The sequence below is a fragment of the Dasypus novemcinctus genome, chromosome 20 (genome assembly GCF_030445035.2).
Source record: "Dasypus novemcinctus isolate mDasNov1 chromosome 20, mDasNov1.1.hap2, whole genome shotgun sequence".
Classification (NCBI taxonomy): Eukaryota; Metazoa; Chordata; class Mammalia; order Cingulata; family Dasypodidae; genus Dasypus; species Dasypus novemcinctus.
Genome location: NC_080692.1, coordinates 31,072,621 through 31,087,845, shown reverse-complemented (window position 1 = coordinate 31,087,845; position 15,225 = coordinate 31,072,621). Strand labels below are relative to the sequence as shown.

General features: G+C 39.2%; 1 long non-coding RNA gene across 2 annotated transcripts; it reads right to left on the bottom strand.

The window, feature by feature from the left end:
• Positions 1-4,589: 4,589 nt before the first annotated feature.
• Positions 4,590-11,628, bottom strand: LOC101446444 (uncharacterized). Of its 2 annotated transcripts, XR_187918.3 has the most exons (3): positions 11,262-11,628; positions 7,761-8,010; positions 4,590-6,436 (listed from the first exon to the last, which is right to left on the bottom strand). It is a non-coding gene; the product is annotated as an uncharacterized lncRNA (long non-coding RNA). The 2 variants fall into 2 exon arrangements; XR_011646664.1 differs by lacking the exon at positions 11,262-11,628 and having other exon boundaries at positions 7,761-8,506.
• Positions 11,629-15,225: the final 3,597 nt, after the last annotated feature.

The window sequence follows — 15,225 nt, the reverse complement described above, 5'->3', positions numbered from 1 at the left end:
TCTTGGACTACACTAAGCAGAAAACCAACTAGGCTACACTGTGCTTAGACTTCTGACTCATGGAAACCGAAATAACAAATGGACAAAGTTTTAAGCCACTAAATTTGTTATGGTAGCAATAGAAAATTAATGTAGTATACTTCTAAAATTTAATTTTCATCTTGATAGTGAATAGAAATATAATTTTTAAATTGACTTTGCATCAGCTTCCTTCTAAATGTACTTATCTCTTCTAACCATTTTTCTATAGATTTCTTGGATTTTCAACGAACAAATTTATAACATGTTATATGCTATATTTTTGCCGTTCAAATCCTTGTTACTTTATCATGTTTGCTAAGGCCAGCAATAATCATGTTAATGAAAAATTATGATAGTGAGCATTTTTGTCTTTGTCCCACTCTCAAAACGAAAATGTGCAATATTTATCATTAACTATGGTGTTTGCTATAGTTTTGCTTGCTTGTATGGTTGGTTGGTCTCTTTTTGTGGATAAGGTGGGAAATATATTATCAGATTAAGAAAGATTTCTTTTTCTTTCAGAGGTTTTAGTTATTATAGTTTAATTATAGAAATTCCATTTTGTTATTTTTTGTTATCCAGTTTGTAGCCCAAATTCAAATGTATGGCTTTGATTTCCTTGAGCATATTATTCTAAATATGTGTTTTAAATTTTTTATATTGTTATATTTTAAATATTTTAAAATATTTAAGATAGATCTAATATTTAAATGTATTGACATAAATATAATTTTTTTTCACTAATATTTGAGCATACTTATTTTAAAGTTGGTGTCACTAGCATTTGTTCAATTTTAGTAACAGGAAGGCTTTGAAGTTGAGATTCATCTCCTTCAAGAGTCCATCTGCTCCTAGGGCTATGATTTCAACCTGGGATGATTTTGCCCCCCAGGGCAAATGTCTGGAGACATTTTTCATTGTCCAGCTTGGGATGGAGGTGGGGGGTTGACACTGGTAGCTTAAGGTAGAATTAAGGAATGTTGCTAAGCGTCTTTCAATGCACAGGGCAGCCCCCAACAACAAAGAAAAATCTGGACCAAAAGGTCTAGAATGGGAAACCTTGTCCTGGAGTGTTGACTTTTCATGAACCAACCTGACAATACTGATTTTATCAATATTCCCACCACACCTTGAAGACTTAAATTTCCCTAGCTCCTGCTGGAAGAAACAGGGTGGACCTGGCTAGAAGCCAGGAAGAAACCAAGACCCTTAGTGTGATAGCAACAACCCACGAAAGTTCAGAGGCAGATCCTGTTCCAATGGTGCTTCAAAAGGACCTCAGCCCAAGCCAACAGCTCAATGGCAGTCTGCGAGATCGTCAAGCTCAGCACCCAGCTAAGCCGTGCCCAGACTCCCAACCCACAGAAATCCTAAAATAATAAAGGTGTGTTATTTTAAACCACTGTTTGTGGTAATCTGTTATGGACCAATAGAAAATGAATATGGTATGACTGCAACATGGGTAGAAACTGGAGGACTCTGAAAAATTGTAAAAGGAGCCATTAAGTCTCTTGAGATACTTCTCACCGTGAACAACCAAAATGCAACTTCCACATCTCTGCAGAAGAATGAAACTTCAAGGTCTGGCAGCCAAAAGAAATCTGATTTCAGAAAAGTGGGGTGCTAAGGAAAGGTTGAGGGATGAGTTGCTTTATCAACAACAAAGGCACTGTTTACTGTGGCAGTCAATGAGATTCTAATGAGACATGCATAAATGTAACCACTGGAATGAATCCTGACTCACTTCTAAAGCTCTTAGCCATAAAAACTCATTTGTATTTAATATTTCACATAACATTGCAATGACATATATAGGCTGTTATACCTTTTGTCAAAACCTATAAAATTATGTAAACTATAATCCGTACTTAGTGGCAATGCTTCAATATGTGTTAATCATTTGTAACAATCTACCACACTAATGAAAGATGTTGTTAATGTGGGAAAGTGGAGGAGGAGGGGAAGGTTATATGGGAATCTCCTATATTTTTGATGTAACATTTATGTAATCTAAAATGTCTTTAAAAAGAAAAAAAGAATTAGAAAAAAAAAGGCACTAATGAAATGGGAAGTCTAAATATTGACTGAAGATGTGGTTCAAGCAGCTGAGCACCTGCCTCCCACTTGGAAGGTCCTGAGTTAGGTTCCCTGTGCCTCCTAGAGAAAACAAACAATGAGCAGACAATGAAAACAGACAATGAGCACACAACAAACAAAAACAAATGAGCAGGGAGTAGTTTGGTTCTAGAAGTCAAGCTCCCACCTCCCACATGGGAGGTCCTAGATTCAGTTCCCAAAAGACAACAAGCAGACAACAAGCAGGGGGAAAAAAACAATGAGCGGACAATGAGCAAAAACAATGAGAAAACAACAAGCAAAAAACAATGAGCAAACAAACAAGGGAGCCAACTCGGGGGCCAGGAGAATAAGGACTGGAGCAACCCTTTGATCTATCCCCTAATCAGATCCCAGATCCTTGATATCCAGGCTTCATGTACCCAGGCACAAAAATATAGGACACGTCCTGGAGAAATGCCCAGCCCAATAGAAAATACCTACAAATATTGAGGAGAAGAGGAAATGAGCCGTCTGTGCCTGACCATCTAAAGTAATGCCCAGCAGCCTGAGGCATAGAACTTCCTGTTGTTTATTTAGTATCTCACTTTTACATATTACTGGAGAGCCAAGGATCACTAGACATGTAGGAAAACCTCAAGAGAAGCAGAGACCAAAACAAGCACATGAAAGATGAAGTTCAGACTAAAAGTGGCAGAGAAAAGAAAATTTTGACAAACTCTTATCATTTATAATCTCAGGTAGGTTACAGAAAATATCATACCACTTAAAAAAGCAAACTGTGAAAAAAGAACCATCAGAGAACAAGAAAGAACTCCTGGAACTTAAAGGGTAATTAAATAAGTTTTTAAAAACAAATTCTGTATTACTGCTGGAGGAAAACTTTGAGGAACTCTCATAGCTTGAAGAACCTAAAAAGAAAGCAAAAAATAGGAAAACATAGTGATATTAGAATAGCAACTTAAGAGCCCTAATACCTCACTACAAGGAATGCTAAGAAAGAGAATAGAATAAAAAGGTGGAAAGAAAATTAGAAAAGAAATTTTCTCAGAAGTTGGAGAAATGCATTTCCTATTTAAAATATCCTATCAAGCATTCAAAAGAAAGGATAAAAATAGATTCACAAGACACCTCATCATGGAATTTCAGAAAACAGTGAAGAAATAAAAGATTCCAAGTAAAAAAGTTAGGTTCCAGACACAGAATAAGAAATTGGAATGGTATTGTATTTTTCAATAACAATGATATCTGGCAAACAGTGCCACTAAAATTCAGAGGGAAAGTGATTATCAGTTTAATACTTCATGCTCAACGAAACTATATTTTATGTTCACAGGTATAATAAAAGTCCTTTTCAGAAAAATATCTGAAAACTGCTTCTCAGTATTTCTCTCTCTTCTGTCTCTTCATATGTCTGGGTTTTTTTGACATAAGTCTCTTCAAAATGCTCCTAAGATAAGTAAATTAGTATACTGATAATTAAATATCTTTGAGTTACTTTTAACATCACTTACCAGTATAAAATATTAGTCTGTTACCATACGCACGGCTATTACCCTCTGGATTCTGCACCAGAAAGGACAAAATTATTTTTAGTGAGAAGGTGTTATTGTGAGTGTATAAGCAGGAAACTGGGGGGATCTTCCACAGTTCAAAGTGAGAATGGGAGCTAGGCAAAGAGAAGAAAGAAAGAAAGAAAGAGAGAGAGAGAGAGGGAGAGAGAGAAAGAAAAGAGAAAGAGGGAGGGAGGGAGAAGAAAACAAGTACGTGAAAAGAAAAATAAGTTAAAAAAATTTTTTTTAAGTGATATCAGGAGTGTTGTGAGGAGGGTATGTGGAATTTCTCAGTCTTCTGTTGTCTCAAGCATGTTCTACTTGTCCTTGGTTTCGGCACCTAATAAACCACAGTTTGGATATTGCTGTGCAAGTGCAAGTTCTTCACAGCTCCTTTCTCAGCCACTCAAGGATTTCAAACTTTTTGTCTCTGAGAAAAGCTAGATTTATACCATTCTGTCTAGTTTTCCTTTGAGATATTATGTTATTCCTGTAAGCAAAACTGAGATGATTTGGTTAATATCCTTCTCAGTAAGGAGAAGGAGTAAATTACTAAAATTAGATTAACAGAAAACCTGCTCAATTAGTTTAGAATTTTCAGAGCTCCTTAAGTGAAGAAATTTTAATAAGCACGTCTTAGAGCTATCAAATCCCCCCTTGTGTTGCACTCTTCTTATTCTTAAGAAGATATGCTTCACGGGCTTTCCTTGTATAGGGGAAAATAGCTGAAGGTCTCATCTTCTGTAGTTACTTCCTGTTGATTAGGGGCAAAGAAAAGTTTCATATCATGTTGAAGGATGCCCTAGATATAAACTCACAAAGAAAATACAGGCAGCTGCAAGACAAGCATATGGCAAGCAAAATAAAGGCAGAACTTAAGATAGCCACTCTCCACATCATAAGTTCATTAACCACTCAGAAAATGAGTCAAGTCTGCCAAAGTTTGTAGCATGTTTAATATCATTTTGCATATGATCCAGTACAGAGGAGACATTATCATATTCCTCAGGTATGTAGGTACAGCATTTTATACCAATTAACACACATGTTCCCCCTTGAGCTGCAGTTAATGGGTCCAAAGCCATTCTATTTTGGAGGATAACATTTCTCATCTGGGCCATTTCCTTATGTAACAAAGTGAGTCCTTGCTTAGCTTCCTGCTAAACTGAGTAGCAACATTTGCCAGGGCAGTGACCTGCATGAGAGTATCTAGTGCTCCCCCTTCTGGGAAAAAAGTAGATAGAGGCCATTCCTACCAGGGTAAGGCTCTTTTGGATCTGACTGAGTTCATGGCTTCTTTGTGTAAACATAAACGGTCCTCCAAAGCTTTAATGATGTGGGCTATGGGTGGGAGGCTTTTTATCTCTTCGTAGATAATCTGAGTTGAGCGTGTGGGACAGAGAGAAACTGCAGTCCTGCCCTTGGTGACCATGGCAATGACTCCAGTCCTGGGAAACAATTTAGCAATGCAAACTCTGTATACATACCAGTCAGTCCAGAGAGACTCTGACAATAATGATGCTGAAGCTTAAATAAACTTAAACTTGGCCTTGGAGGGGAAACATAATATAGTCTGCATGAATTCAAAATTATCTAATTCTGTATCCAAGTGTGCCTAGAAATCCAATTAAGTAATATAGGCCCTTTAGACTTTGAATGTTCAGAAAGGATGTGTATTCAAGGCTGCATCCAGACGGAATGTGGATGCTATGTTAATTCAAAACCTATCTGGTACTCAGACAAACAACTAACAAAGTCGTTTTCTTTCATAAAAGCATCATTTGACTCCCCACCTTGTATTAAAGGAACTTGAAAATCTTGTTCAGGGCTCAGGTTTTGAACAGAAAGCTCCCGAGTCCAGCTGGCCATAAATAAATCATTTTTCTTCCCCAAATCATTCCTGAGTCCTGGCCTTTCTATATGCAAATAATTGAACCTCTCTCCACTTCGACAACATTAATATTACTTGGGGTCTCAGGTAAATTTTTAAGTATCTGTCCAGGTAGAAAGGGATACCCAATAGTGCATCTCTCTACCCCATTATAAGGTAAGTCTGACCAGAATTTAGACCCATAGAGCCAACCAGCTCCATCAGGAGGCAAATAAGCTGACAACTCTGAGCCATCATATTCCTTCAGTGGAACCACAACTGGCAATTCATCTTTCCATAGAAAAATTGTTCTATCACACTTGCAATGGGGTAGGTCACTTACTGGGCTTGGCTGAGTAGAGACATCCCTCTCTTCTGTACAAACAAGGGCATCTCCATGTAAAATTCCACTCTCTGCTACTAACCAACCTTGCCCAACCTGGGTTGAAGTATACATTGGGGAGATCTGAAAATAATCTTCTAGTTTAGAGACTCTTCACTTTTCTTTAGCAGTTGGCAAATAGCTACAAACCCAACAGTCATTTTTCTAATAAAGGGCAGTTACTGCTATAGTCTATTTTTAAAAGATATTAACTTGCATCAATTGTGATAGGAGAAAAAGGAAAAGAATGATAATTCCAAGCATTATAATGGTTTGGGTGACCTACAGAAAAGTCATCAGTGGAGGTGCATGAGTAGGAGTTGTCTTTTTCTACTTTTTCTTCTAGGGAAGCTGGCTTAACTCATGAGTGGTGAATCCATGGCCTGACACCCTAAAATTTTAAAGAAGAGTGGATAGTTAAATATATAACATAAGGTCCTTCCCATTTTGGTGTGAATTGGTCATCAGGGTGCTTATTCTTCCAAGTTTTTAGTAATACCAAATCTTCTGGTTTATAATGGTATAAAGTCAAGCCTGTAGAGAAAGAAAGTCAATTACTTGTAAATTCAGAAATCATTTTCATAGTATTTCCTAGGGAAATGACTGCATCTTTCTACACTTTATAATACATACTTTGCATAAAATTTTCCCATTATATTTTTGTGGCGAGGCCTTCCATAAGTCATTTCAAAAGGATTTAACAGAGTGGGTGTAGCTCAATACTTGAGCACCTTCTTCGCATGTATGTGGTCCCGGGTTCAATCCCCAGTACCTCCTAAAAAAAGGACTTAAACCTAGTCTGTTTCTTGGAGCAATTCGAATTCTGAGAAGGGCAAAAGGCAACACTTTGTCCCAAGTAAGGACAAGTTCCTGGCATACCTTAGCAATAATTTTCTTCAAAGTATGATTCATCTTTTCAGTTTTCTGTCGACTGAGGTCTCAATGATGCATGTAACTTCTAATTAATCCCAAGTACCTTAAAACTTCTTGAGTTATTTTTGAAACAAAGGCACTGCCATTATCACTTTGAATGGTGAGCGGGACACCAAATCTAGGTATTATTTCATTTAACAAAATCTTTTGTAACTTCAGCTTCTCTTTCAGTGTGAGTGAAGGCTTCTACCCACAGTGAAAATGTACTAATCAATTCTAGGAGTTAGTGGAAGTTTCTAGCTGTTCAGGGCATTACTGTAAAGTCTATTTGCAACTCTTCTCTGATGAAAAACCTTAGCTTGCATCCCTGCTGCCAAATGGGGTCTGCTAGTCTTTGGGTTATTTTTATGACATAGAACATATTTGTCCATAATCTTATGAACTGTTGCTTTGACCCTACCATATTTCCTCTAATCCATGCTGCAAAGGCCTCTTTTCCATAGTAGGTTCCTTGGTGCAAATATGATAGTACAGGTTCCACTCTTTTGTCAGGTAACAAAACTTGGCCCAATTCTGACTGCAGCCATCCTTCTTTTGACTTGACATTAAATCCCTATTCTTTAGCTCTGTCGAAATTTTTTATTTCATAGGATGGGGTAAGAGAGAAAAAGTCCAAAGTTTAGATAAGAGCTAATTTTCTCATTCCCTGAACTTTGAACTACGTCTGGGCAGGCTTTTTTTGCTGCCAAGTCAGCTTTAGCATTTCCTTTTGCTAAATGGTTGTCAGACTTTTGGTGCCCTGGGCAGTGCATTACTGCAACTTCTATGGGTAGCCATTCAGTCTCTAGTAGGGCTAATATAGTCTCTAGATGTTTAATCTCTTCATTATTGGAGATCAAAAGCCCTCTTTCTTTCCAAATTGCAGCATGGGTATGTATTATGGAAAAAGCATAGTAAGAATCCATGTAAACATTTACTTTCCTACCTTGTCTGATGACTAAGACTCAGATCAGGACAATAAGTTCAGCCTTTTGGGCTGAAGTACCGGGTGGCAGCAGTTTGGCCTCTAGCATCTCTGTTAAGGTCACAACAGCATATCCAGTTCATCAATGTTCTTGATCCATAAAACTCCCATCCGTGAACACCCCCAAGTCAGGTTCTTTTTAAAGGATGTTAACTGGAGAACACCTCCTCAATTACCTGAACGCAGTCATGCAAAGGTGGTCCACTGGATTCTGGTAACAGAGAAGCTGGGTTTAGAGTTGTAGAACTTAAGAGGCACACATTTGGTTTATTCAGTAATAGAGCCTGATGTTTTCCTTGCCTGCCTTGCTTGAGAGGGAAAGCACACTGTGCGGGGTGTGCACTGCAACTTCCTGACCCAAGGTAAACTTTGCAGCTTCCTGTAGAACATCGCAATAGCAGCCACAGCCTGAGGTCAAGGTGGCCAACCCTACATTACCAAAAGCAATTTCCTTGAGAAATATGCCACCAGCTTGCAATGTTCTCCCAAAGTTTGTATGGAAACACCAAGCTCTACTCCTTGCCTTTCACGTACAAACAGGTCAAAAGATTTATGTATGTCAGGCAGTCCCAAAACTGGAGCAGTGCTCAGCTTTTCCTTATTCTGGTGAAAGTCCTGATAGCAGCCTCCAGTCCACTCCCGGGCTTCTCTGTCTGAGCCTTGCACAGCATTATACAAAGGTTTGGCAATGAGTCCAAAGTTTGGGATCCACTTGTGGCAGAAGATCCCCAATCCCCAAAAAACCCTGTAATTGCCTCTTCATCTTAGAAATATCCTAGGTATTTAACACAGAATTTAGTAGTTTGAGCCTTTTTCTGAGATACCTTGTATCTTCAGCAGTTTAGAAAATTCAAAGTTCTACTGGACTTGCATCCAAATCTTCGCAGTTTCACTGGCTATTAGTATGTCATCTACATATTGGTGTAAGACGCTGCCCCAAAATTGCAAATCCCATAAATCTTTAGCTAAGACTTCCCCAAAAAGGGGAGTTCTTAAACTCTTATGGTAAAACAGTCCATGTAAATTGTTCTTTAGTTTCTGAGTGTGGGTCTTCCGATTCAAAGGCAAATATTTCCTGTGACTCAAAAGCCACCAAAGACAAATATTTCCTGTGACTCAAAAACCACTGGTATGCAAAAGATGGCATCTTTTAAGTCCAATAGAGAGAATCATTTAAAATTTCCAGTTAAAGTGGCTAACAAAGTGTAAGGATTAGGCACAACTGGGTAAGCATCTTTTACAATCTTATTTGTAGCTCTCAAATCCTGCAGGAACCTGTATTCATTACTAGTGCCGGGCATCGGGGCTGGAAATATAGGTGTGTATATGGAGACTGATAAGCTCCTTTTAATGTCTCTCTTACTGGTTTAGTGCCTCTCCTCGCTGGCAATGATAAGGGTGTTGATGTACCTTGGATAGATTTGCTCCCATTTTGAGCTCAGTCTTTACTGGGGAGGCAGTTACAGCCTCCCCTGGGACACCAGAAAACCATACCTCAGAGGGGACTTGTTCCAAAATGTGGGCTGACATAGGGTCCTTTTCAGGTTCTTTGGTTCTGAAGCAGACTAATAAGATAGGGAATTAAGAGACAATCTGGAACCTAACAGAGAATCCACGTGGACATCAGCAACCTGCAATATGGCTGCTGGAGGAACCCCACCCACAGGATTCTGCTACCTAGAACAAAGACTTTTCCTGGGAACAAGGAAAAGTCCCGGGTGTTCTCTAGGAACTTTTCTTTGGGTCCTCACGAAGGAATTGAAGGGTGGGGTAATCAATCCAAACAGCAAACAGCTGGAGCCCCCTCCCCTGCCATTAGCAAAGGGGTGGAATAATTAACCTTTTAAAAGCCAACAAACTGGAGCCCGAGCTCTCTTGCCTTGCTCTTTTGGCCTATGGACCTGTCCTGCCCTCTTTGTGTCATTTTTGCCATTTTTCCCCCACCACGTGGCCACGCAAGTAACCCTGGGGATTTATAATCTATGATGGAGAAGTATAGCTTTTCATCCCCTTCCTCACTACCTGGGACCCCTGCTCTGTTATTTTCTGTTATTTTCTCCCATTTCTCTTCCCTCCTTACCAGAATAAATTACTGGCGTTCTTTTGAAATTCATTTCTGCAGCATAGCCAAGAACCTGGATAGAAATCCAGGAGCAGCTCTTTGGAGAACACCTTGCAAATGCAGTCCTTTGTCAGGGGGTGCTGAAATTTTTACCTCTCCTAAAAACACAACTTGAGCATTTAATTTGGTCAACAAATCTTCCCAATAGGGTTATAGGACTCTCAGACACATACAAAAATTGAAGCTGTAAATATTCCTTTCCAATTTTGCCATCCAGAGGCTGTAAAGGCACTGTAGCTGGGTTCTGTTTTCTCCGACTATCAGTCTCTGCTTGTTTGTTGATTCAGCAGTGAATAGGCTGACCCTTTACCGATGAGAAAGCCCATTAGTTACTTCCCACCTTTACTTTCAGCCAAGGTTCTTGGTGGGAGATGGGAATGGCAGATGAAAGGACTGCCAGTATCCTCGGACCTCCCTAATAGAATCCTCTGACTCAAGCCTGCAGGCCATCATTTTCATTTTATTTTATTTTATTTATTTATATTATTTATTTATTTATTTATTTTTTAACCAATTTGGGGCATTCTTTTTCCAGTATCCTTTTTTCCTTTCAATAAGCACACTATTCTTTAGTAGGCCTACCAGCTCGCCTCTTAAATCCCTTGCCTCACTCTCCTTGTAGTCCGTTTCCACTCAGAGTGGCTGCTAACAATGCAGTCTGCTGCCCTAGCTGTTACTTCTGGCCTTGTTCCCAGTTATTGCATACTTTAAAAAATATATTTATTTATTTATTTACTTTATTTTTTATCCCCCACTCTCCCCAGGTGTTTCTCTCATCTGTTTGCTCATTGTTTGCGTGCCTTCTTCATGATGCACAGGAAACCAAACCCAGGAACTCCCACATGGGAGGCGAGTGCCCAACGGCCTGAGCCACATCTGCTCCCCACAGGCTGTGGCATCTTCTGGCCTGTGGCATCTGCTCGTTTTTAGGTGTCTAGCTCATTGTAGCAGGTGCAGGCATCTGCTCGTCTTCATTAGGAAGCACCAGAACCTAAACCCAGAACCTCCTGTGTAGGAGGCAGGCACCCAACTGCTTGAGCCACATCTGCTTCCCCTATTGTATACTTTGAAGGCAACATCTCTTAGCATTGGTGTAGGCATCGAAAGCCCACCTTCTATTTTCTCCAACTTACAATGGATGTCGGGAGTACTAATAAAGGTAATACTAATAATTCTATAATTATTAGGCTTCTCTGGGTCTATATCATTGTATTTATGGTATGCCTCAAAAGTTCTTTCCAAAAAGGCTGAGGGATTCTCAATAGATTCTATGTGTACTTGTATTTTATTCAGAGATTTTTGCTTTGGGCCCCCTTCTTTTAACCAGTCAAAACACCTACCTTATAACGATCAACTGGTTACACTCTGCAGGCACATTTGGGTCCCAGCGGGGATCTACTTCAGGAACTGCATCTCCTGGGACAACCAAAACAGTTCTGCAGGACTCTTTTCCTCAGGAGCTCACCTGCTTGCCCAGCCTTCTCCAAAACCACCTGTCTTTCCTCTGGAGTCAGTAAAACATTTGATAATGCCTGAATATCTGCCCAATTAAGTGTGAGTGTGGCAAAGATAGGTACGAACAACCTTCTCATTTGTTCAGAATCTTCTCTATAGCCAGGGATGTTATTTTTCCAATATATTAAATCAGAGGTTGAGAACAAGGCATGTACCAGCACAATCATCAATTCCTAAAGGGACTTAGCACATTGAGAATTGCCCTACCCTAGAAGTGGCTGTTCCCTGACCAAATTGTACACCACTATGGATGTGGGGTGGAGAAGCCATTCCTCCAGCTGCACCCTCTCCTGGATCATGAAGAGGTGCTGGAGGGGCATCTTGAGCCACCACCAAACATGCAAAGGGTGGCAGAGGAGGGAATAGAATATCATTTAAGGGCTTCTCTCCCTTAAGTCACTAGAGGCTCTCAAGGAACTTTCCTTCGGCTCTTTAAAACTAGTAATCTACATTTTTCCAAGCCTTCATGGTCCTTATACAATTCTAAGAAAATTTGAACATAAGGTACTTCATCCCATTTGTGATTTTTCTTACGAAACAAATCTAACTGCAAAATAGTATTACAATTTAAAGTTTAAAGAATGGCCATTCTTGACCACTCTTCACCATCATCCAATTTATACTGTAGCCAGGCAACATTGCAATAGAAAATCATTTTCTTTTTCCTAAGGGGGTCTCCTCCAAATTTAGACCAATTATCCAATATACAACCCAGAGAAGACAAAGCCGGCACATTCTGAGTGTTCTGCATGTCTAGGCAACACCAAAAGAAATCATGAAGACAGAACACCGAGAATAGAAACCTCTCAAAATCAACAGGCTTCCCAGCTTCAAAGCAAAAATGCAATTTCAAAATAAGCAGGTGAACCCCAAATCTGAGATCATGAATATTGGGATTCAAACCTAATAGGTGCATAATCATGAACTCAGATTAAGTCAAAAGTCAACAGTACTTTCAGCATCAGCAGACTGACAAAGCCAATCCAAAAGTCTCAACATGAGCAGACCAGAAAAACCCATTCAACAGTCTCCTTGGCAAGAGCAGACCAACAAATTTAAAGCTGGCACAGTTGAGAAATCACAAAGAGAATTTCACACACTTACCAAGTATAGGGAAAACTCAGCTTTAAAATCCCCTTCACACAATGTGCCCAGGGTCCACCACCAGCAGAAACCTCACCTGGAACCTCCAGCTTTGGTCCTCCAGGGGAATCCCCTAGCAGCTGCTAAGCATGGAGCTGAGGGATCCAGGGAAACCCCATGGCCCATGAGACAAGGATCAGGTGTGCTCCATGCGGCTGCATCCCAGAGCATCATGGCTCCTGGCTGGCTCACCAAATCGTTAACATGTGCATGGCTATTTCCATTAGACAGGACCTCCCATTCCATCACCACAAGGGATAAATGCAGCTCTTAGTGAGAAGACGATGTATTGCAAGTGCTCAAGCAAGGAACTGTGGGAATCTACCCAAAACCAATTCAAAATAAGTTTAAAGTATGGCTTTTAAAGGCAAAGAGAAAAAAGAAAGAGAAGGGTCAGTCAAGAAAAAGAACAAGTGATGCCAGGGCACTTGTGAGGAGGGTACCTGCAATTTCTCAGTCCTGTGCTGTCTCAAGCATGCTCAACTCATCTTTGGATTTAGCTGCTAGTAAACCACAGTTTTGATATTGTTGTGTAGATGCAAGGCCTTCATGACTTCTTTCTCTGCCAGCCACACTTTCTAGTTTTGCTTTGAGTCATTATCTTATTCCTGTAAGCAAAACTGAGAAAGTCTGGTTAATATCCTTCAGGGAACTAAGTGCAAAGAGTAACTTTCCAAAATTAGATTAATATAAAAGCAGCTCCATTAGTTTTAGCATTTTCAGAGCTGCTTAGTGAAGAAGTTTTAATAAGCACATTTTCCAGCTATCAAGTCCTTTCACTTTTGTTTACACCTAAATTCTTAAGCTGCATTCGAAGTTGATGACTCAATGGTTTCTTTTGATTCTAATATTCTCTTATTTATTTCAGAACATATTTCCTTTATTTTGTAACTGCCTGACACGTATGAGTCACACAACTTCCCTTTTGTTAGCGCTCCCTTAAATGTGACTAATGGTTTAATTATTGTCTTCTCTGTGTCTTTGAAATCTTAACACTAGTTTTGTTTTGTTTTTTTAATGTTCCCCCTAGTGTCTTATTTTTTTCACTTTATTTTCAAAGAGACTTTAAGTTACAGAAAAGTCACATAGAAAATATAGGGGATTCCCCAATACCCCTTCCTTGCCCTCTCACATTTTCCCCTATTATTAACTTCTTACATGAGTATGGTACATTTGTTACAATTGAAGAACAAATAGTGAAGCATTGCTAATAACCATGGTCAATGGGTTACTTTATGGTTTACATTTTGTACCATACACTTTTACAGGTTTTAACAAAATGCATAATGGCAAGATGATGCAGAACCATTTCTTTTTTATATATGTTTTAATTTTTTAAAGATAGTTAGATTACATAAGTGTTACATAAAAAATATAGGGAATTCCCATATGCCTCACTCCCAACCTCTCCCATATTTTCCCACATTAACAACATCTTTCATTAATGTGGTACATTTGTTGCAATTGATGAGCACATTTTAGAGCATTGCCACTAAGCATGAATTATAGTTTACATTGTATTTTACACTCTTTTCCTGCACAATTTTGTCAGTTATGACAAGATATATAATGGCTTGTATCTGTCATTGGAATGTCATTCATGATAATTTCGAGATCCTGAAAGCATCCCCATATTATACCTGTTTTTCCCTCTCCCTCCCCTCAGAACCTCCAGTGGTCACTGCCTCTACATCAATGATAAAAGGTCTTCCATTGATAAAATCACCATAAGTCTATACTAGAATACTAGTAAGTCTACTCTTATCCGTCATTCATTTCCCAATCCTGCAGATTCTGGAATGGTGATGACCACTCCATCTCTATTTGAGAGAAGGCATTAATCCCATGGGACAGATGGATGGGACTATCTTCTTGCAGACTCCCTCTGTTCCTTGGGATGGTCATTGTCCATCATCATCTTCTTGTAAGTTGTCCAGCATAAGTCCAATGAACTGGATGGTAGGTGTTGCAACTCTGCTGAGAAAATAAATCTTTAAAAAATATATGTTATAAAGTTTATAGCATAACACCATCAGTCATGATTGATTAACATGTATCAGACTTAACTGTCACTGTAATTAACTGGAAAATTTAGCAAATGTACAACAGGTGCTTTCAGACATTATACAACAAAAGGCTCAGAACTGTGTTACTTGAGAAAAGTAAAACAAATAAAGTGAGCAGTATAATCACTCTGTCTATCACTGGAAGGAATTTTCTATATTGTGGGAGCAGGAAGGAGCATCCAAAGGGAGCAAGCAGCTACACTGAAGTTGAAAAGACAAAGATGGGAGTTTTGGAGTCTGAAGCAGCTAGAAATTGTAGGGAGAGTTCCATAAAAGGAGCTCCTTTGTGTCTGCTGAATACTAGGATGTGTATATATAGAATGAAAATCACAAATCTGGGTAAAGAATAACAAGGTACTTTTCTGCTGAACAATTCTCAGAGATCAAATAGAGTGGGGAGACATCCAAGCTCTGACCAACCAGAATGAAGAGTTATCAGTGATCACCAGGACCATTCAGTAAAGGGAGGTCTTACCATAATAGTAGAGATAAATTATCCCTGAAGAGAAGTCCACACTTAGACCCTAGTAGCAAAGTTTAAAATCAAGTTATAAAATGACAGCGTATGGGCAAGTAAATT